This window comes from Oncorhynchus masou, chromosome 22 (genome assembly GCF_036934945.1).
Source record: "Oncorhynchus masou masou isolate Uvic2021 chromosome 22, UVic_Omas_1.1, whole genome shotgun sequence".
Classification (NCBI taxonomy): Eukaryota; Metazoa; Chordata; class Actinopteri; order Salmoniformes; family Salmonidae; genus Oncorhynchus; species Oncorhynchus masou.
In genome coordinates, this window is record NC_088233.1 from 55,463,239 (window position 1) to 55,485,554 (window position 22,316).

Below are 22,316 nucleotides of genomic sequence, written 5' to 3' on the forward strand. Positions count from 1 at the left end.
CAATTTGCTGAGTAGAGTGTTGGAGGCTATTTTGTAAATTACATCACCAAAGTCAAGGATCGGTAGGATAGTTCGTTTTACGAGTATGTTTGGCAGCATGAGTGAAGGATAGATGAATGTGAGTCTGGAAGGAGAGTTTACAGTCTAACCAGACACCTGGGTATTTGTAGTCCACATATAGTAAGTCAACCGTCCGGAGTAGTGATGCTGGACGGGCAGGCAGGTGCCCGCCCGGCAGATCAGTTGAAAAGCATGCATTTAGTTTTACTTGCATTTAAGAGTAGTTGGAGGCCACGGAAGGAGAGTTGTATGGTTTTGAAGCTCGTCTGGACGATAGTTAACACAGTGTCGAAGGAAGGGCCAGAAGTATACAGAATGGTGTCGTCTGCGTAGAGGTGGATCAGAGAATCACCAGCAGTAAGAGCGACATCATTGATGTATGCAGAGAAAAGAGTCGGCCCGAGAATTGAACCCTGTGACACCCCATAGAGACTGCCAGAGGTCCGGACAACAGGCCCTCCAATTTGACACACTGAACTCTGTCTGAGAAGTAGTTGGGGAACCAGGCGAGGCAGTCATTTGAATAACCAAGGCTGTTGAGTCTGCCGATAAGAATGTGGGGATTGACAGAGTCGAAAGCCTTGGCCAGGTCGATGAATACAGCTGCACAGTATTGTCTCTTATCGATGGCGGTTATGATATCGTTTAGGACCTTGGGCGTGGTTGAGGTGCACCAATGGCCAGCTCGGAAACCAGATTGCATAGCGGAGAAGGTACAGTGGGATTCGAAATGGTCGGTGATCTGTTTGTTAACTTGGCTTTCGAAGATCTTAGAAAGGCAGGGTAGGGTAGAATAGACCCAAACTGCTACAGACCTATATCTGTCTCCCCTTGTGAAGAGGGGGATGACCGCGGCAGCTTCCCAATCTTTGGGGATCTCAGACGATACGAAAGAGGTTGAACAGGCTAGTAATATTGGTTTCAACAATTTCGGCAGATCATTTAAGAGAGGGTCCAAATTGTCAAGCCCGGCTGATTTGTAGGGGTCCAGATTTTGCAGCTTTTTCTGAACACCAGCTATCGGGATTTGGGTGAAGGAGAAATGGGGAGGCTTGGGCAAGTTGCTGTGGGGGGTACAGAGCTGTTGGCCAGGGTAGGGGTAGCCAGGTAGAAAGCATGGCCAGCCGTAGAAAAATACAAATTGAAATTCTCAATTATCACGGATTTATCGGTGGTGACAGTGTTTCAGAGCTTTTTGGAGTTTGTGCTACAGGATGCAAATTTCTGTTAGGAAAGCAATGGTTTTTCAAACTGCCTGAGTATATTGGTTCCTAACTTTCCTGAAAAGTTGCATATCGCGGGGGTATTCGATGCTAATGCAGTACGTCACAGGATGTTTTTGTGCTAGTCAAGGGCAGTCAGGTCTGGAGTGAACCAAGGGCTATATCTGTTCCTGGTTCTATATTGTATTTTCCATTTCTCTAACAACCTGCTATAACATGCGAACCCCAAGTCTCTGCATTGAAGATGCTAACAGGGCTCTAATGATAAGCTGTCGCTAGGTAAACAAGCCCAAATCTTGGGTCACTGACTAATGACAATCCTAAAATGACAAGATTTCAGTTTCTTATTCTTATTTTTGCCCTATTCATGTACCATTGGCTAATGTGCCTTATCTGGCTGGCTTGAGCGGCAGGGATCTGTGAAGTTCCCGCTAAACGAGGGAGCGTGTAACATAAGTCCACTATTTCTGCATACCTGAGCCCAGTGTGATGCACACAGGGCCACCGGGCCTCTTGCCGCCCAGGTTATTTTTCTATTTATTTAATGTGTTTGAGCAGCCCAGTCTCCAGAGGCTCTTCCCTCTCCTCTCCTCCACACGTGGAGCTGTGCCTGGGCAGGAATCTGGAACTCCTCTATGAACACACTCTAACTCTCTCTCTGTCTCTCTCTCTCACTCACTCACTTGGGGACTTTGCTCACACCTGTCCCCCTCCTCTCTTTCTGCAGGGAAAATGTTTGGCTTATGGCCTCTTTGGACACCAGTAGCTTATGTCCGTCTGAATCGGCTGTATCTGGTTGTATAACTGAGGAGTGAAGGGATCCACAGACAAGACATTCTTCATGCGTCGTAACCAGGTGAGTCAAGCTGGACTTTACTGCTGAGCTTATTCTGCTATTTATTTAGCAAATGTTAATGGTTTTTTGAAGGTTGTTTGACTGAAAGTTGCGCTTCATTCTTTCTGAAACTGACCTGATCATAATAGCTTAACTGAATTAGGAGCATTGTTTTTGCTTTCAGTTAGTATCATCTTTTGGTTGCTACACCAGTGTCGAATCACAGAGACAGAAATGGGATGCCATACATAAGTCAGACCTCTTACAGAGAGAGTCAGCTAGATAGAAACATGCTCTATGTTATGAAACCAGCCAGAAAGCGAGTACGCTAGATAGGGCATGTTTCTATGTTATGAAACCAGCAACAGAGCGAGTGCGCTAGATAGGGCATGTTTCTATGTTATGAAACCAGCCACAGAGCGAGTACGCTAGATAGGGCATGTTTCTATGTTATGAAACCAGCCACAGAGCGAGTACGCTAGATAGGGCATGTTTCTATGTTATGAAACCAGCCACAGAGCGAGTACGCTAGATAGGGCATGTTTCTATGTTATGAAACCAGCCACAGAGCGAGTATGCTAGATATAAACATGCCCTATGTTATGAAACCAGCCACAGAGCGAGTACGCTAGATAGGGCATGTTTCTATGTTATGAAACCAGCCACAGAGCGAGTATGCTAGATATAAACATGCCCTATGTTATGAAACCAGCCACAGAGCGAGTACGCTAGATAGGGCATGTTTCTATGTTATGAAACCAGCCACAGAGCGAGTACGCTAGATAGGGCATGTTTCTATGTTATGAAACCAGTCAAAAGCCTTCTGTAAATATCAGGCAAAAATCACTCTCCAGCAGTGGATAGGGATTCAGGGGCCCCCAAACAATAAAGATAGCAAAATGTGTAGAATAACAGGAAATTTGCTTTAAAACTGAATATTTGGTCAAATGTGTAGAATAGCATTATAAAGCTGCATTTTGTTCCTACTCTAATTGTGTTGAAATGCAGGACGTTAGCCATTTTCAGATTAATAATAATTTTATGGGCCACCCAGATAACACATGATAGCAAAAGGAGTAGAGTTGTAGGAAACTGCAACATTTTCTCTTACCTCATAACAAAATGTGCATAATAGCATTATAAAACGGCAACTTTTTCAATGTGTTGAAATGCAGAATATTAGCTGTCCCCCTCCAAGTATGTTTTCCAAACAATAAAATTATAATTGGTGCTCCGGGTAGTCCGGCCTGCATTGAACTCACCCAGTTGTCATGGATCAATGTGGATCAATGTAATGTGTGTGCGTGCATGTGTGTGTGTGACCCCCTTGCTGAGAGTCTGGGACAGGTTTTCCATCTCTGCTGAAGCACTGGGAGGCAAGAAAGAGGAGGTGGGAGATTGGAGAAGGGGCAGAGAATAAGATGTGGGAACTTATTCCCTCCCTGTAAACCCCATGGAAAACAAACAAACTAGCGTTATTACTAACAAACCGGAGAACTAACCAATGGCTGCGACTGTGGAGGAAATGAGCCCTGCTTAACCAAAGCCTCCCACGGTAGGAAAGGGACAGGTCACCATCAAGAACATGCCATGTACAGTTCATCTCTGAATCTGGAGAGCTGATTTTCCTGTCCCCAGACATCACCTCCCAGAGCCTCTGTACGGTTGATTCTTTCAACCATATTTTATTTTCAAGCTCTCATTGCCTCATTAAATGGTCAATATTTCATATTTTCAGTAGATAGTATTACTTCTACCGCCCCTCCTGTAGTGAGGATATGACTTCATTTTTACAGACACTGCTCTCCTGAATTAGGAGGGCTGTGATTGGTTGCATTGCCTACTATGCCAATTTCTCTGTATAACTTGGGCAACTTTAAAACTAGCGGAGACCCCACTCTCGTGTGGATGGACAAAATCAACATGTGCGCGATGGGGCACGCGGATGAGAAAATAGCAAACTTGCAGGAACTTGCACAAGTTTTCACAAGTCTGAAACAATCAAATGGGACAGGATAAGCAAGGGAAGGGAAAGGGAGGGGAGAGTAATATGCCAAATATGAAGTTGTTTCAAAACACGAGGAAACCAAGGAGTGACAGCTTCGTTGACAGAGAATTCAGGCAGATAGGAGAGTGACGTACAGCACAAATGAAAAGGTCATAGCCGAGGTAATAACCTGTGATAAGCATGTATGACGTTGAGTGATTCCTCACAAAACCCAAACAAAAAAAGGCCATGATTTTATGCATTTTCACCAAATGTAGTCCATAGAATAGTCATTTGGAGGAAGGATTGTTGACATATATTTGCCGTGTGTATGTAAAAGCATAATTGAGAAATAATTAATCAAAGTTGGCATATTTCTGACATTTTGGCCTTACCCGGGCCTCCTTTAAGACTCCATAGTGTTTAATCTGTAAATGCTACAAATCAAAAAGTGGTGTCATATGAAGAAGCTTTACCGCCTGCTCTGCAATCGTTTTATTTCAATAAAACATGAATATTGAAAATATATTTAAAAAATATTATATTATGGCTAATTGTTCGAAATAGTGTTGAAAATACAGTGAGCGCCAAAAGAATTGGAACAGTGACACATTTGTTGTTGGTTTGTCTCTGTACTCCAGAACTTTGGATTTGATACAGTAATGAGGTTAAAGTGCATACTGTCAGCTTTAATTTGAGGGTATTTTCATCCATATCGGGTGAACCGTTTAGTAATCACAGCACTTTTTGTGCATATAGAGGACCCTTATTTAGATGACCAAAAGTATTGGGACAAATTCACGTAGTGCCTACAGAAAGTATTCATACCCTTTGAATTTTTCCACATTTTGTTGTGTTACAACCTGCATTTTAAATGTATAAAAAAAACTACAACCAATACCCTATAATGTCAAAGTTTTTATTATGTTTTTCAAAATGTTAACAAATTTTTAAAAATGAAAAGCTGAAAAGTCTTGAGGCGATATGTATTCAACACCTTATTGGAAGCATAAATAAGATCAGGGGTAAAAATGCAAATGGCTCTGAGATACAAATATTATTACTACACAAATCATACACGTAACGTTAGCTAGCAAGCCAGCCGGCTAACGTTAGCTAGCTAACAGTACACTTTAACTTGAAATGAAAACGAAAATTAACTGAAAATGTAGCTAGTTAGTCTATCTTACCTGTATACATGGATGGATGGTTCTCCCTCTCTGTAACGGATGCCATAGTTGCCTTAGTTTGAAGATGTATTAAAGACCTGTCTCCGGATTACAACAGCCTTCTGTGTGCTCTCTCTTCATCTCTGTCTGCATATTTGCAATCACATTCCAGTATTTTCTCCATCTCCTTAGTACAACTGCAAAAGCTAATGATAACTATGTGATATCTTTAGAAAAAGCAGCGGTAGAAAGGATTACCTACACATACTGAGCAGCTCATATTATAGACTGAAACGTGCTCCATGACAGACCAAACCGAACTCATCACTTGGCATGTCCTGTCTTTTTCTGTGGCTAAACCAACTAGGCTCATCATTTAACAATTTTATTCGTATTTACAGATGGCATAGATGTTTGTTATTAAAGGCACATGAAAGTTCACATGTTCCAGAAGGCATTTCTACCCCCAAAAATCTATTTTGATACAAAATTAAAATAAAGTTTACGTTCAAATGGCTCTCTGTGAAGTAGTGACGCTCAACATACGCCTTTACTGAAACGAGTCACATTTGTAGATGGGTAAAATAAAAAAAAAGCAGACATTGAATATCCCTTTGCGCATGGCGACGTTATTAATTACACTTTGGATGGTGTATCAGTCACAACAAATATACAGGCGCCCTTCCTAACTCAGTTGCCGGAGAGTAAAGAAATGGCTCAGGGATTTCACCATGAGGCCAAAGGTAACTTTAAAAACAGTTCAAGTTTAATGACTTTGATAGGAGATAACTAAGGATGGATCAACAACGTTGTAGTTATTCCACAATACTAACCTAATTGAAAGAGTGAAAAGAAGGAAGCCTGTATAGAAAAAAAAATCCATTCCAAAACATGCATCCTGTTGGATTTGATACAATTCACTAAAGTAATACAAAGGCACTAAAGTAATATTGTCAAAAATGTGTCAAAGCAAGTAACTTTTTTTCCTGAATACAAAGTTTTATGTTTGGGGCAAATCCAAAACAACACATTACTGAGGGCCACTCTTAATATTTTAAAGCATAGTGGGGTGGCTGTATCATGTTATGGGTATGCTTGTAATCGTTAAGGACTGGGGAGTTTTTCAGGATAAAAAAATACATTGAATGGAGCTAGGGCTGGGCAGTATACGGACCGGTTTGGGTTTTTACTTCTATACCGGTATTTGAATGTTTGGTTTGTTAAATGTGATACACACTGTGTAACGTACATTTTTATAGTTTACTTGAGTCATCTCTCTTCACTCTATACTCTCTTCACTCTATGCCACTTTCCACGCCCCCTGTCACTCAAGGAGCGCATTTGTTTATCCACGACCACAAGACACTTGCGTTCAGTCTGCATGGTCATTGCAGCATATGCAACACTGTTGATGACAACGACGCAGTTTCCACGTTGCTTCTTAATACAAATCCACTAGCGTTCTATAATTACACTATTAGCTTGTGTTTCTTACATCTGCAAAGAGCTAGTTTATTGTGTGTAGATGGGTGTGAAAAATATCTATTTAATCAATTTTGTATTCTGGCTGTAACACATCAAAATGGGTAATAAGTCAAGGAGTATGAATACTTTCTGGATGCACTGTATTTGTGTATTAAAGTAGTCAAACGTTTAGTATTTTGTTCCATATTCCGAGCATGCAATGATTATATCAAGCTTGTGACTCTACAAGCTTGTTGGATGCATTTGCTGTTTTTTTTGTTGTTTTTTTTCCCAGATTATTTTGTGCCCAATAAATTAATGGTAAATAATGTATTGTGTGATTGGAGTAAATTTGATTGTAAATAAGAATATAATATGTTTTTAAACACTGCTACATTAATGTGGAGGATACCATGAATACAGATAGTCCTGAATGAATTGTGAATTATGACAAGTAAGAAGGTTACAGACTCACAAATCATACCCCCAAGACATGCTAACCTCTCACTATTACAATAAAATATTTTTTGGGGGGATGTGTGGGAGTATGATATTTCTCCCTGCTAAATTGAGGGAACTAATTGTCATAAAGTTCACCCAATAGGGATGAAAGAACCCTCAAATAAAAGTTTTGCTTTTTAGCATTTAGCATTATGGAGTCTAAAAGGAGGCCTGGTTAGAGGCAAAATGTAATAAATATACCAACTTTGATGAATTATTCCTCAATTATGCTTTTAGATACATGTCAAATATACGTCAACAATCCTTCCTCCAAAGGACTATTTTGTGAAAATCTATAAAATCATAATCCCTCAATAAAGTCATACATGCTTATCACTTTATTATGAGCTTTTCTGCTGTTATGGCTCTATTTCCTTTGTGCTGTATGGCACTCTCCTGTCTGCCTGAATCAACTGTCTATGAAGCTGTCATTCCTTGGTTTTCTCATGCTTTGAAACAGCTTCATACTTCATATTTGGCATATTCCGCTACCCACCCTTTCCTTCCTTGCTTATTCTGTCCCACTTGATCTATTTTGTTGTTTTTGAGACTTTTGAAAACTTGTGCAAGTTCCACCCTCCCCCACAATGTTTTTTTGATGAATCGTAACTTTTGGCCTTACTGCTTTTAGCCCATACAAACACATTGAAAAACAGATAGTCCTTACTGCTATTAGCCCATAGAAACACATTGAATAACAGATAGTCCTTACTGCTGTTACTCCATAGAAACACATTGAATAGCAGATAGTCCTTACTGGTCTTAGCCAATAGAAACACATTGAATAACAGATAGTCCTTTTTTACTACATGCATTTAACCCCGTTTGTTCAGTAAACAGTCTACATACTATACTTCAGGGTTTTTCCTTATTTTTTTTTTTACTATTTTCTAAATTGTAGAAAAATAGTAAATACATCAAAACTATGAAATAATACATATGGAATCATGTAGTAACCAAAAAAGTGTTAAACAAATCAATATATTTTAGATTCTTCAAAGTGGTCACCCTTTGTCCTGATGACAGCTTTGCACACTCTTTGCATTCTCTCATCCAGCTTAATATTTAATGCTTTTCCAACTGTTTTGAAGGAGTTCCCACATATGCTGTGCACTTGTTGGCTGCTTTTCCTTCACTCTTTGGTCCAACTCATCCCAAACCATCTCAATTGGTTTAGTCGGGTGATTGTGGAGGCCAGGTCATCTGATGCAGCACTTCATCACTCTCCTTCATGTGCTCTACACAGCCTGGAGGTGTGTTTTGGATTATTGTCCTGCGCAAACCAGATGGGATGGCGTATCACTGCAGAATTCTGTGATAGCCATGCTGATTAAGTGTGCCTTGAATTCTAAATACATCACAGACCATGTCACCAGCAAAGCACCATCACACCTCTTCCATGCTTCACAGTTGGAACCAAAAGCCTTAAATTTGGACTCATCAGACTAAAGGACACATTTCCACCGGTCTAATGTCCATTGCTCGTGTTTCTTGGCCCAAGCAAGTCTTTTCTTCTTATTGGTATTCTTTAATAGAGGTTTCAACCACGAAGGCCTGATTCACAGTCTCCTTTGAACAGTTGATGTTGAGATGTGTCTGTTACTTGAACTCTGTGAAGCATTTATTTGTGCTGCAATTTATGAGACTGTGAACTCTAATGAACTTATCCTCTGCAGCAGAGACACTGGCTCTTCCATTCCTGTGGCTGTCCTCATGAGAGTTATCATATTCATCTGTTTTTTGCGACTGCGCTTGAAGAAACTTTCAAAGTTCTAGAAATGTTCTGAATTGACTGACTTTAATATCATAAAGTAATGATGGACTGTCATTTCTCTTTGCTTATTTGAGCTGTTCTTGCCATAATATGGACTTAGCCCTATTTGGTAAAATACCATCTTCTGTATACTACCCCTACCTTGTCACAACACAACTGATTGACTGAAACGCATTAAGAAGGAAAGAAATTCCACAAATTAACTTTTTAAGAAGGCACACCTGTTAATTGAAATGCTTTCCAGGTGACTACCTCATGAAGCTGGTTGAGAGAATGCCAAGAGTGTGCAAAGCTGTCATCAAGGCAAAGGGTGGCGACTTTGAAGAATCTCATAAAATATTCAATTATTGATACACTTTTTTTGGTTACTACATGATTCTTTGTTATTTCATAGTTTTGATATCTTCACTATTATTCTAACATGTAGAAAATAGTCAAAATAAATACAATTCCTTGAATGAGTATGTGTGTCCAAACTTTTGACTGGTACTGTACATAATCGTGAGAGTATCACCTTTACACCAGAGGTGTCATATTAGTTTGTAGCCCAAACAATTGGACAGAAGTTTTCAGATTGGCTATACCGACCTCAGACGAGTTCCAAGTGACTTGTGGGGGTCGTAGAGCCTAATTGGGAACACCATTGTGTTCGTGAGAGTCTCATATTTTCATAGACTGGTACTAGTTTGTAGGCCAAGCCGTTCGGAAGCTACAAACTGTTTTTTGAGAAGACTGATTCCCGGGATTTCTCATGGTCTGACAAATACCGCTCTGGCTTGGTCACCTTTCACCACAGATGCGGAAGTGTTTCATTGGCGGATGCGGTGGATTGAGAGACCTACAGTACAGAAACATATCTCCATCTTAAATTGACAGATTTTTTATGGGGATTTTTTTGTTATGCTAAGTTAATTTCCACTGGGGCGTGGACAACGACCTTAAGGGGTTTAAATCTTAAAAGTTATTAGGTCATTTACAATCATCTGAAAACTAAGAATCTTAATTAATAAAAACTACCAAGATATGTCAAATCAGGTAATTCCAGTCTGAAAGAATGCTTTGAATTAATTTCACTCAGTCGTTGGGTTTGTGTTGTCACACTCCATTCTAACGCTTCCTTGTTACCGCAGAAGAGGAAAACAGAAGGCACGTACTTTTGTGTTCTTGAGAGTCGCAGCTTTCAGGAATGGGGTCATAATATTTTAACTTAAACCGTTCAAATGCTAGAACCAAATTCATATGGGGAAAAAAACTAATCAACATGCCACATAGGCCCTAGAAACCACACACGTTTGTAATTTTGTTACTGAACGTCCAGTTTTTGGCTAGGCTTTTTTTATATAAAAAAGTTTATTCATGATTAGAATTGATCAAAATTGAGTCAATTCATAAAGGGGCCACCTGTTGAATATCCCTGCCATACACACACCATTCACATGGTTGCCAACCACACCATTCACATGGTTGCCACCCAAATGTAATGATGAGTTCAATGTCTAAGGTGCAACAAAGTAAACACCAGCTCTTCCTTCCTAATCTTACCTTTGAATCTTGGTTTACCAACCTTTCTTTGGAGGGCATATACATGTCGGCCCTTCTTCTGCCACACATCTATCATAAGTACTCTAATCTTACATTTGACCTCCCGGTCGTACGGTCGTCTGAACCAACTTGACTGTGTATCAAATTAGGCTTCCCCAAATGTATACATATTTAAATCATTATGTGGTTCATAAACTAGTTATGTAATTGTTAGACAGTTTGTCTAGTGTCTGTAGCATAAACTGTTAAGAGCTGTACCATTTTGAAAAGCAACCACTTTTCAAATAGTTATAGTGTGCAGTAGTAATGTTTGGTGGCAGGATATATGCTATTATCAGACAATTGTCTGAAGCCGAAAAAGACAGGACATTGTAAATCTAATTTGACCTATGCACTAACAAGGCTTTTCAGCATCAGCAGCTTGACTACTGCTAGAGTACTGTGCCTTTATTGATCTACTGTTCTTCAACAGCAGATGTACTCACATTGGATGGGATGATTAGGGTTCAAACCTTCTCTCAAACAGCCTAATACAGTGGGGCAAAAAAGTATTTAGTCAGCCACCAATTGTGCAAGTTCTCCCACTTAAAAAGATGAGAGAGGCCTGTAATTTTCATTATAGGTACACTTCAACGATGACAGACAAAATGAGAAAGAAAAATCCAGAAAATCACATTGTAGGATTTTTAATAAATTTATTTGCAAATTATGGTGGAAAATAAGTATTTGGTCACCTACAAACAAGCAATATTTCTGGCTCTCGCAGACCTGTAACTTCTTCTTTAAGAGGCTCCTCTGTCCTCCACTTGTTACCTGTATTAATGGCACCTGTTTGAACTTGTTATCAGTATAAAAGACACAACCTCAAACAGTCACACTCCAAACTCCACTATGGCCAAGACCAAAGAGCTGTCAAAGGACACCAGAAACAAAATTGTAGACCTGCACCAGGCTGGGAAGACTGAATCTGCAATAGGTAAGCAGCTTGGTTTGAAGAAATCAACTGTGGGGGCAATTATTAGGAAATGGAAGACATACAAGACCACTGATAATCTCCCTCGATCTGGGCTCCACGCAAGATCTCACCCCGTGGGGTCAAAATTTTCACAAGAACGGTGAGCAAAAATCCCAGAACCACACGGGGGGACCTAGTGAATGACCTGCAGAGAGCTGGGACCAAAGTAACAAAGCCTACCATCAGTAACACACTACGCCGCCAGGGACTCAAATCCTGCAGTGCCAGATGTGTCCCCCTGCTTAAGCCAGTAAATGTCCAGGCCCGTGTGAAGTTTGCTAGAGAGCATTTGGATGATCCAGAAGAAGATTGGGAGAATGTCATATGGTCAGATGAAACCAAAATACAACTTTTTGGTAAAAACTCAACTCGTCGTGTTTGGAGGACAAAGAATGCTTAGTTGCATCCAAAGAACACCAGACCTACTGTGAAGCATGGGGGTGGAAACATCATGCTTTGGGGCTGTTTTTCTGCAAAGGGACCAGGACGACTGATCCGTGTAAAGGAAAGAATGAAAGGGGCCATGTATCGTGAGATTTTGAGTGAATACCTCCTTCCAATCAGCAAGGGCATTGAATATGAAACGTGGCTTGGTCTTTCATCATGACAATGATCCCAAACACACCCACCCATACAATGAAGGATTGGCTTCGTAAGAAGCATTTCAAGGTCCTGGAGTGGCCTAGCCAGTCTCCAGATTTCAACCCCATAGAAAATATTTGGGGGGAGTTGAAAGTCCGTGTTGCCCAGCAACAGCCCCAAAACATCACTGCTCTAGAGGAGATCTGCATGGAGGAATGGTCCAAAATACCAGCAACAGTGTGTGAAAACCTTGTGAAGACTTACAGAAAACGTTTGACCTCTGTCATTGCCAACAAAGGGTATGTAATAAAGTATTGAGAGAAACTTTTGTTATTGACCAAATACTTATTTTCCACTATAATTTGCAAATAAATTCATAAAAATCCTACAATGTGATTTTCTGGAATTTTTCTTCTCATTTTGTCTGTCATAGTTGAAGTGTACCTATGATCAAAATGACAGGCCTCTCTCTCATCTTTTTACGTGGGAGAACTTGCACAATTGTTGGCTGACTAAATACTTTTTTGCCGCACTGTACATACTCTTAGAGTAGGTTTAACCAATTAATGTACTTGGTAATATAAACATGTTTTTTCATCTAAGACACACGTGCAATCTGCCATCTGGGAATCTGTTCTATATTCCTCATCTTGATATATACCCATTAGTTCTTAAAAGGATAGTCTGCAACAAAAGCCCAACACCCTGCCACTGTTTTGGTAAAAAGCTGACGAATTGGGGGTTGGAGAAATGTAACTACTCTCAAATTCATCAATAGAGCTATGGATACATACTTTACAAACAAAAATGAATGGAATTAATACAATCCAATTCTAAAGAATAGAGTAATGGCTTACATTGCTAAACTCTGTTAAACAGCCTTATAATAGCCAAAGGTGGCAGCAAGTAGCCTAGCGGTTAGATCTTTGGCCAGTAACCTAATTCCACGAGCCAACAAGTTGAAAAATCTGTATGTGCACTTGAGCAAGGCACTTAACCCTAAGTGCTCCAGGGTTGCCGTTAATAATGGCAGACCCTGGCCATGAATCCACTCTCAGAGGGTGTCTCGGGGAGAGTTGGGATATGCAAAAAAACACATTTCCAATTCACAGTTGTGAAATAGGACAAATAAGAATACATTATTTGTATTTATTTATAACAAATATTTCCTATTAATAGCTGAATATAGACAGAGCATGCCAACCAATAGGTCCTTCATGACCCCAATGCATTAACACGAGAACCGCCTGGCCTTCCAGCCTAGAAGTACCCGCTAGAGAACGTTACCCGGTGTCCCCTTTAGCATATGCATCAGATGCATATCAACCCACAAGGTGCAGCAAACATAACAAAAACCGCTTGGTATTATAAAGGGTGAAACACATGAATCAATATTTGTCAGGAAAAATAACAATAGATAGTCAAGGCTATGTTTTGTATAATTCCTAGAGGAAATGTAGGCCTATATAGCCTGTTTTTGTTTCTCTTCCAATGACAACATTAGTGTAATGCATATGATCAACTTGATTTGTAGATTCCATTAGTAATAGTTATAGAAATGAATAAAGTCCAGTTTCAGCTTCTTTTGACAAAGTGGAAATAAAAAATATAATATAACCAGCTAAGGTGCACAGGTGAAATAATTTGAAGTATTCCTAAACAAAAACACATGAACAATTGTAAAGGATGACTTGTATAAATAATGAGGAGCTTTTAATTTGATTATGTTAGCAGTTTTTGCTTAGTAGCCACTGTAATGCTGCCGAGCGAGTGGTGAATGGAGAGATATTATTGAATAAACTGACATTTGGAAATAGAGTTGCGCCTTTTGGAATTATGAGTTATTTGACAAAGGTTAGTGTAATAGAAACTACACACTATGCTCCTTCTGATACTATATAGAAATCTAAATGTTTTACCTGCATGTGGCTCTGACGAAGGATTTGCTAAAGTGATGCTCCTTTCCCTGCATCGGTAAATTACAAGGTGCATCCATCTCCTCATGTGCAATGTGTCAACCTGTAGGCCTAAAATTGTCACTCATCCGATTGTCAATTGAATCTTGTCTATAGCCTGTCTTATTATGTGTGGAATTAGTTTCGGTATAGTTTAGGTGTAGTTTCAATGGGCCAGCTGTACAGGTTGACTTGCATCCTTTTATTTCTTGCTCATCAACTTGGATAGAGTCAATGACATGTGTTGCATTATTCTAAAGGCCTCCTGCAACACATTGCATGTTGTCGTTCCCCTTACAATACATTTGATTAATAATTGAGTTCCAGTCAATAAAAAGTTCTGTAACAGCTTTGTCATGACGTTGCCATCTTTGGGTACAGCAACCCTCTATTTGTACCAGCCCTTGCCTATGCACCATCCCCCTAACCCCGCTGTCTCCTACACTCAGGCTGCTGTGGTCAGAGAGAGGTCGTAAATTCCTGGAGGAGATTATCTCCTCATGGCCACAGCATAGAGAGAGAGTGAATTTTCATAGAGAACAGAGGAATTTCTTCCACCTCACAGAACTTGAGGTCCAAACAACACTTATGTTCTGGAGAAGGTATAAAAGACCAGGGAAGAATCCAGCTACGAACTGGTCCGTTTGGTACAATTTTGTGAAACTCATGGGAGACTCCGTTTTCATTTCCTTGTAACTATCTACTGTTTGTTTATACATTTATGTGAATTACTTAGTTAGTAAATAAATGATTTAAGACAATTGATGTATAGATGACTCATTGTGAAGACTGGGTTTTTGCAGATAACGAAAAATTTACGACGTTTGGAATGAGACGTGAGGTAAATAATTAATTAATTCGAAGACTAAGTGATCAGATATTCAAATATCTGAAAAGGTATATTAGGAAAAGTATAACTTTATAATCTGAATATTTTCCTTGGTTCCCCGACTTCCTAGTTAATTACAGTTGCACAATTATCACCCATTCCATCCATTTGTCATTCATTCAGTAGGCTGGCTTCGTTTGCTACGCTGGATAGTCAAGGTTATATAAAAGAGAATGGTATCAACCCCAACACTTGGTCAAATTATTTTCTGCTGATAAATAGGCATAACACAAACTCATCTCGCTATTGTCTTTCTAAATTAAATCACCCTCTTCACCCTCCTTATCATTCAGTTAGATGTAAGGTGCACACGTATCACCCATTCATCCTTGTGTCATTCATTCAGTGAGGAGAGAGAGAGACTCATTAGCGCCTAGCTGGGTGCCAACGTCCTACAGCACATTGTCTTGGCGGCTTAAGTTAGGAATAGGTGCGGGGGAAAACAGTTAAGTCTCAAACTTTTCTGTTTGTGATTTAGAAATTCTGACAAATGAGCAGTGTAAAATACAAACATTTAGGAAAAGTCAGGGAAGGAGCAGGACATAGCTTTTTTTTTGGGGGGGGGGGGGGGCTATTTAAAAAAATGTAGAAATTGTAAAAAAAAAAATGTAAAATCTACACCATGTCCAGGCCAGTAGAAATTCTGTTTGGGCAAGTAGATTTTTCTTTGTCCAACTGCCCGGTCATGCCAGCTAACCAAAAAGGTTAGCATTGGACCCTGTCATAGGACCCAGAGTTTTACCTGACCAGGTCATGAGATCAAGAAAAACTCCAGGCCCCAGAAAAGACACATACAAATTTTGCCACACCACTTTTGAACCTGTGCTTTAAATCCTATAACTTATGTCTCAAGAGCATAGCGTAACTGTCCAATCATAACCCCAAATATAAGGTAGCATTACTCTGTTTATAACAGGAACATAAACCATGTATAGCTTCAACATGTGTTCAAAAGCTGACAACTACCTGGTCCATTTCTCATCTGATTAGGCTTATGAGTTAGGCTAGGTCAAATGTAGGGTTAGGGGCGGTTTTGTGGACACAGATTACACCTAGTCCTGGACTAGAAATAATTTTGGCCAGCGATTTTCTATTGACCTTGCTTTTTAGTCCAGGACCTGGCTTAATCTGTGTCTGGGAAAATGTCCCCATAATGTTTAAATGAGAGAAATGGGATGATGTCTTAAAAGAAAAAACATGTTTACATTACCAAGCACATTAATTGGGTAAACCTACTCTTAAGACTATGTATTAGGCTTTTTGAGAGGTTTGAATCCTAATCAACCCATCCAATGTGAATACATCTGTTGAAGAACAGTGGATCAATAAAGGTCCAGTACTCTAGCAGTAGTCAAGCTGCTGATGCTGAAAAGCCTTGTTCGTGCATAGGTCGAATTAGATTTACAATGTCCTGTCTTTTTCAGCTTCAGAAAAAAGCTAATTTCATTTAAAACATTTTTTTTGCATTAATATTATTAGTTATTTCAAAAGAGAACGCATAGGTAACAGTAACTTATTATTAAACTCCAGTGCCTTTGAATCCCTCTTAACCATCTGGGCTGTCAAGTGTTCATAATCAAATGCAAGTTTAGAACTTGCAAAGTTTTGTGTGTTTGTGTTCCATGGCCAAGAAGCGCGGAGTATCTTTTTCTCTAAACCTTGAACTGGGATTGGATTATGACAGTGGAGGAGAAAAATGTCAACAACACAGCAACCCCAGTGTGTCTGAACCAACTCTCTGTTTCATTGGGCTTACACGACTGTCCTCTTCATTAGATTTGCATGATTGCACTTAGCACCACAGCAAAATCCTGCATTTGTCTTGGGGTGTACTCAGACTCATCTCAAACTTAATTGGACTTTCTAGGTTTGGCAAGCACCACACAATTATCTCTATGCCTTCTTGTTCCTGTTGACATACGTGTCTCCTATCTCCTCTGCAAGAAATAATCTCTCGGGGAGAGCTGGGTATATTTATTTGTTCGACATAATTCACTTAAATGCTGATTGGCTGATAGTGAGGTCATTAGCTGAAATGTGCTGAGCATAAGTAGGAATGTGGAACCAACGTCTCTGCTTCCTCTGGGGATGCCCACACTGTGAGGCGACAGCCATAATAATCCACCTTCATATGATAATGTCTAGCCAATGGCAGAGAGCTACAAAAGCCCAAAACAAATGGCAGACACACCAGAGCAGAACTTAGTTATCTAATTTAGGAATTAAATTCAGGTAATCAGAATGATGTTCCTATTGAAGAGGACAATGTTAACTCACCAAGCTGAAGGGTCGACAGTATCTGTTTTCGGACATCAAGGCAATGTTTCGTCATTATCAGAGCAAACGCCATGCTTTCTGATCCCACCTGACACTTTTGGGCAAGGCGATGCATCGAAATGAACCGTTTCGAGCACATTAACCCTGTTGCCTCCAATCTGGATACAGTGATTCCCCTGATATAAAGAATGGTTTAGGACTTCTGTGAATGCTTCCACGTAACGTGAATGGGCTTGAATTTCCAGAGCCATTTCATGCTTGTAAACTGCACTCATCAAGAGTCTGCTGTTTATTCACTGATTCAGCTCTTAGCTGGGACAAATGTTTACAGGTTTCATAAGGCACGCCATGGCCACTTCAAACTGGTGGTGAAACGAAATCCAGGGTGGTCGGCTGGTGTTGTATCATCTTTCCTTCTACGTACATAGAGCGGTTGGAGGAGGTGCATTCTCAGTGTCTAATCGAGGGTCTGTTGTGTTCAGCACTGATTGTTTAGTGTAGCATCCATGATTTGTATCATCGATTGCACAGTCTGTTTTGTTGTTATCGTAAATCACTGTAGGTGAGATGCTACTCATTTAGATAAACGTCAGCCTTAACTCCTTCCTTAGTTTCAAACTTAACATTTGGCGAGCGAGGATGGCTGAAAGTATTTCAACATTAACACTACCTCCTCCGGGGCCGTTCTTGCCTCAGTCGGGAAAACCAACAATCCCATGGGACAGATGGAAGTTGTCGTTCCAGACGTACATGCTCGCTACCGGACTGCATGTGGTTGGCCCTGAGTGGAAAAGTCTCCACTGTCTCGATGCATAGGGCCTGCACATCTGCCAAACGCTCAGGGAAGTGCACATATAATGCAGCTTTTGAACTGTTGGATGCATTTTCAGCGACACAGTACGCTGCTGATCTTAAGCTGTTCAAGTTGTGCAGCAGTCAGTGGTCAGACTGTACCTGTCAGTCAGACAGTAACATGAGCCTCAGTGCTGTTCAAGCTGTGTAGAAGTCAGTGGTCAGACTGTACCTGTCAGTCAGACAGTAACATGAGCCTCAGTGCTGTTCAAGCTGTGTAGAAGTCAGTGGTCAGACTGTACCTGTCAGTCAGACAGTAACATGAGCCTCAGTGCTGTTCAAGCTGTGTAGAAGTCAGTGGTCAGACTGTACCTGTCAGTCAGACAGTAACATGAGCCTCAGTGCTGTTGATGAGACCCCACTCATGTCGGTCCCCTGACTGCCCTGCTAGTGGATAGACGATGTCGGAAACCAAACCAATTTGCAAAATGGTGTAGGCGGTGGTGTAAAGTACTTAAGTAAAAGTACTACTTATGTTGTTTTTTTTGGGTATCTATACTGTACTATTTATTTTTTTGACAACTTTTGCCTCACTACATTCCTACAGAAAATGATGTACTTTTTACTCCATACATTTTCCCTGACACTTTCCCTGACACATTTTGAATGCTTAGCAGGACAGAAAAATGGTCTAATTCACACTCTTGTCAAGAGAACACATGGTCATCCCTACTGAAGCGCGGAGTATCTTTTTCTCTAAACCTTGAACTGGGATTGGATTATGACAGTGGAGGAGAAAAATGTCAACAACACAGCAACCCCAGTGTGTCTGAACCAACTCTCTGTTTCATTGGGCTTACACGACTGTCCTCTTCATTAGATTTGCATGATTGCACTTAGCACCACAGCAAAATCCTGCATTTGTCTTGGGGTGTACTCAGACTCATCTCAAACTTAATTGGACTTTCTAGGTTTGGCAAGCACCACACAATTATCTCTATGCCTTCTTGTTCCTGTTGACATACGTGTCTCCTATCTCCTCTGCAAGAAAAAATCTCTCGGGGAGAGCTGGGTATATTTATTTGTTCGACATAATTCACTTAAATGCTGATTGGCTGATAGTGAGGTCATTAGCTGAAATGTGCTGAGCATAAGTAGGAATGTGGAACCAACGTCTCTGCTTCCTCTGGGGATGCCCACACTGTGAGGCGACAGCCATAATAATCCACCTTCATATGATAATGTCTAGCCAATGGCAGAGAGCTACAAAAGCCCAAAACAAATGGCAGACACACCAGAGCAGAACTTAGTTATCTAATTTAGGAATTCAATTCAGGTAATCAGAATGATGTTCCTATTGAAGAGGACAATGTTAACTCACCAAGCTGAAGGGTCGACAGTATCTGTTTTCGGACATCAAGGCAATGTTTCGTCATTATCAGAGCAAACGCCATGCTTTCTGATCCCACCTGACACTTTTGGGCAAGGCGATGCATCGAAATGAACCCTTTCGAGCACATTAACCCTGTTGCCTCCAATCTGGATACAGTGATTCCCCTGATATAAAGAATGGTTTAGGACTTCTGTGAATGCTTCCACGTAACGTGAATGGGCTTGAATTTCCAGAGCCATTTCATGCTTGTAAACTGCACTCATCAAGAGTCTGCTGTTTATTCACTGATTCAGCTCTTAGCTGGGACGAATGTTTACAGGTTTCATAAGGCACGCCATGGCCACTTCAAACTGGTGGTGAAACGAAATCCAGGGTGGTCGGCTGGTGTTGTATCATCTTTCCTTCTACGTACATAGAGCGGTTGGAGGAGGTGCATTCTCAGTGTCTAATCGAGGGTCTGTTGTGTTCAGCACTGATTGTTTAGTGTAGCATCCATGATTTGTATCATCGATTGCACAGTCTGTTTTGTTGTTATCGTAAATCACTGTAGGTGAGATGCTACTCATTTAGATAAACGTCAGCCTTAACTCCTTCCTTAGTTTCAAACATAACATTTGGCGAGCGAGGATGGCTGAAAGTATTTCAACATTAACCCTACCTCCTCCGGGGCCGTTCTTGCCTCAGTCGGGAAAACCAACAATCCCATGGGACAGATGGAAGTTGTCGTTTTGCGTACATGCGTACATGCTCGCTACCGGACTGCATGTGGTTAGCCCTGAGTGGAAAAGTCTCCACTGTCTCGATGCATAGGGCCTGCACATCTGCCAAACGCTCAGGGAAGTGCACATATAATGCAGCTTTTGAACTGTTGGATGCATTTTCAGCGACACAGTACGCTGCTGATCTTAAGCTGTTCAAGTTGTGCAGCAGTCAGTGGTCAGACTGTACCTGTCAGTCAGACAGTAACATGAGCCTCAGTGCTGTTCAAGCTGTGTAGAAGTGGTCAGACTGGTCAGTCACAGTAACATGAGCCTCAGTGTTGTTCCTCAGTGGTCAGTCAGACAGTAACATGAGCCTCAGTGCTGTTCAAGCTGTGTAGAAGTCAGTGGTCAGACTGTACCTGTCAGTCAGACAGTAACATGAGCCTCAGTGTTGTTCAAGCTGTGTAGAAGTCAGTGGTCAGACTGTACCTGTCAGTCAGACAGTAACATGAGCCTCAGTGCTGTTCAAGCTGTGTAGAAGTCAGTGGTCAGACTGTACCTGTCAGTCAGACAGTAACATGAGCCTCAGTGCTGTTCAAGCTGTGTAGAAGTCAGTGGTCAGACTGTACCTGTCAGTCAGACAGTAACATGAGCCTCAGTGCTGTTCAAGCTGTGTAGAAGTCAGTGGTCAGACTGTACCTGTCAGTCAGACAGTAACATGAGCCTCAGTGCTGTTCAAGCTGTGTAGAAGTCAGTGGTCAGACTGTACCTGTCAGTCAGACAGTAACATGAGCCTCAGTGCTGTTCAAGCTGTGTAGAAGTCAGTGGTCAGACTGTACCTGTCAGTCAGACAGTAACATGAGCCTCAGTGCTGTTGAGACCCCAGTCATGTCGGTCCCCTGACTGCCCTGCTAGTGGATAGACGATGTCGGAAACCAAACCAATTTGCAAAATGGTGTAGGCGGTGGTGTAAAGTACTTAAGTAAAAGTACTACTTATGTTTTTTTTTTTGGGTATCTATACTGTACTATTTATTTTTTTGACAACTTTTGCCTCACTACATTCCTACAGAAAATGATGTACTTTTTACTCCATACATTTTCCCTGACACTTTCCCTGACACATTTTGAATGCTTAGCAGGACAGAAAAATGGTCTAATTCACACTCTTGTCAAGAGAACACATGGTCATCCCTACTGCCGCTGATCTGGTGGACTCACTAAACACATGCTTTGTTTGTAAATTATGTCGGGGTGTTGGAGTGCCCCTGGCTATCCCGTAAATTAAAATAAAAACAAGAAAATGGTGCCGTCTGGTTTGCTTAATATAAGGAATTTGAAATGATTTATAGTTTTACTTTTGATACTTAAGTACATTTTAGAAATTACATTTACTTTTGATGCTTAATTATATTTAAAAACAGACTTTTAGACCTGAGTGACTAAGTTTTTCTTGAATCATTTTCTATTAAGGTATCTTTACTTTTACTCAAGTATGAAAATTGGATATAGGTCAGCTCCAGTCCAGACCCCTGTGCCCCAACGCACACATCCCATGGACACACCCTCTGCTGCCATTCACACTGTGGGCTCACACCCGGCTGGGTCACGTCCCACAGACATGCCTTTTCCTGTCACTCACCTGGTTGGCTCAAACCCAGCTGGATCACACCCCACAGACACGCCCCCTCCTGTCGCTCACGCAGTCTCGCTCAAGCCCGGCTGGGTCACACCCCGCAAGCCATGCCCCCTCCCGTCACTCGCACGGTTGGCTCAAACCCGGCTGGGTTTTCCAATAGTGCTGTATACCTGGGGGTTCCTCCATTCCTCTCGTGACACAGGAGAAAAAGTGTTGCTCATTAACATTGCCACCTACCTGCAATTCTTGTCCCACCTGCCCCTCCAGCCGCCCAGCCTTAGACTGTACGGATATGGGCGCTCAGTGATTGATGTCATCGGCTTTATACACACACTTGTGCAGTATGGCAACAAGGCTCTCTCTCAGTTCCCCTTCCACATCACACGACAGGGCACTAATATCTTAGGTCTGGATGTGTTCACCAGCTTAGGGTTCTTCGCTGTTGGAATACAGTGCACATCGCCTCCCCATAATAGTAATAATATTACTAATAATATTAATATTTTTACACACCCAAGT

The 22,316-nt window shown here is 41.0% G+C and overlaps 1 protein-coding gene across 3 annotated transcripts in view; it reads left to right on the plus strand.

The window, feature by feature from the left end:
* peak1 (pseudopodium-enriched atypical kinase 1) overlaps nt 1–22,316 on the plus strand; it is a 265,673-nt gene that overhangs the window by 50,253 nt on the left and 193,104 nt on the right. For all 3 annotated transcript variants that reach the window (XM_064930596.1, XM_064930598.1, XM_064930597.1), the window contains one exon: nt 2,011–2,139. The gene's annotated coding sequence lies outside the window, so the exon portion shown is untranslated. The remainder of the gene's footprint in view (nt 1–2,010; nt 2,140–22,316) is intronic.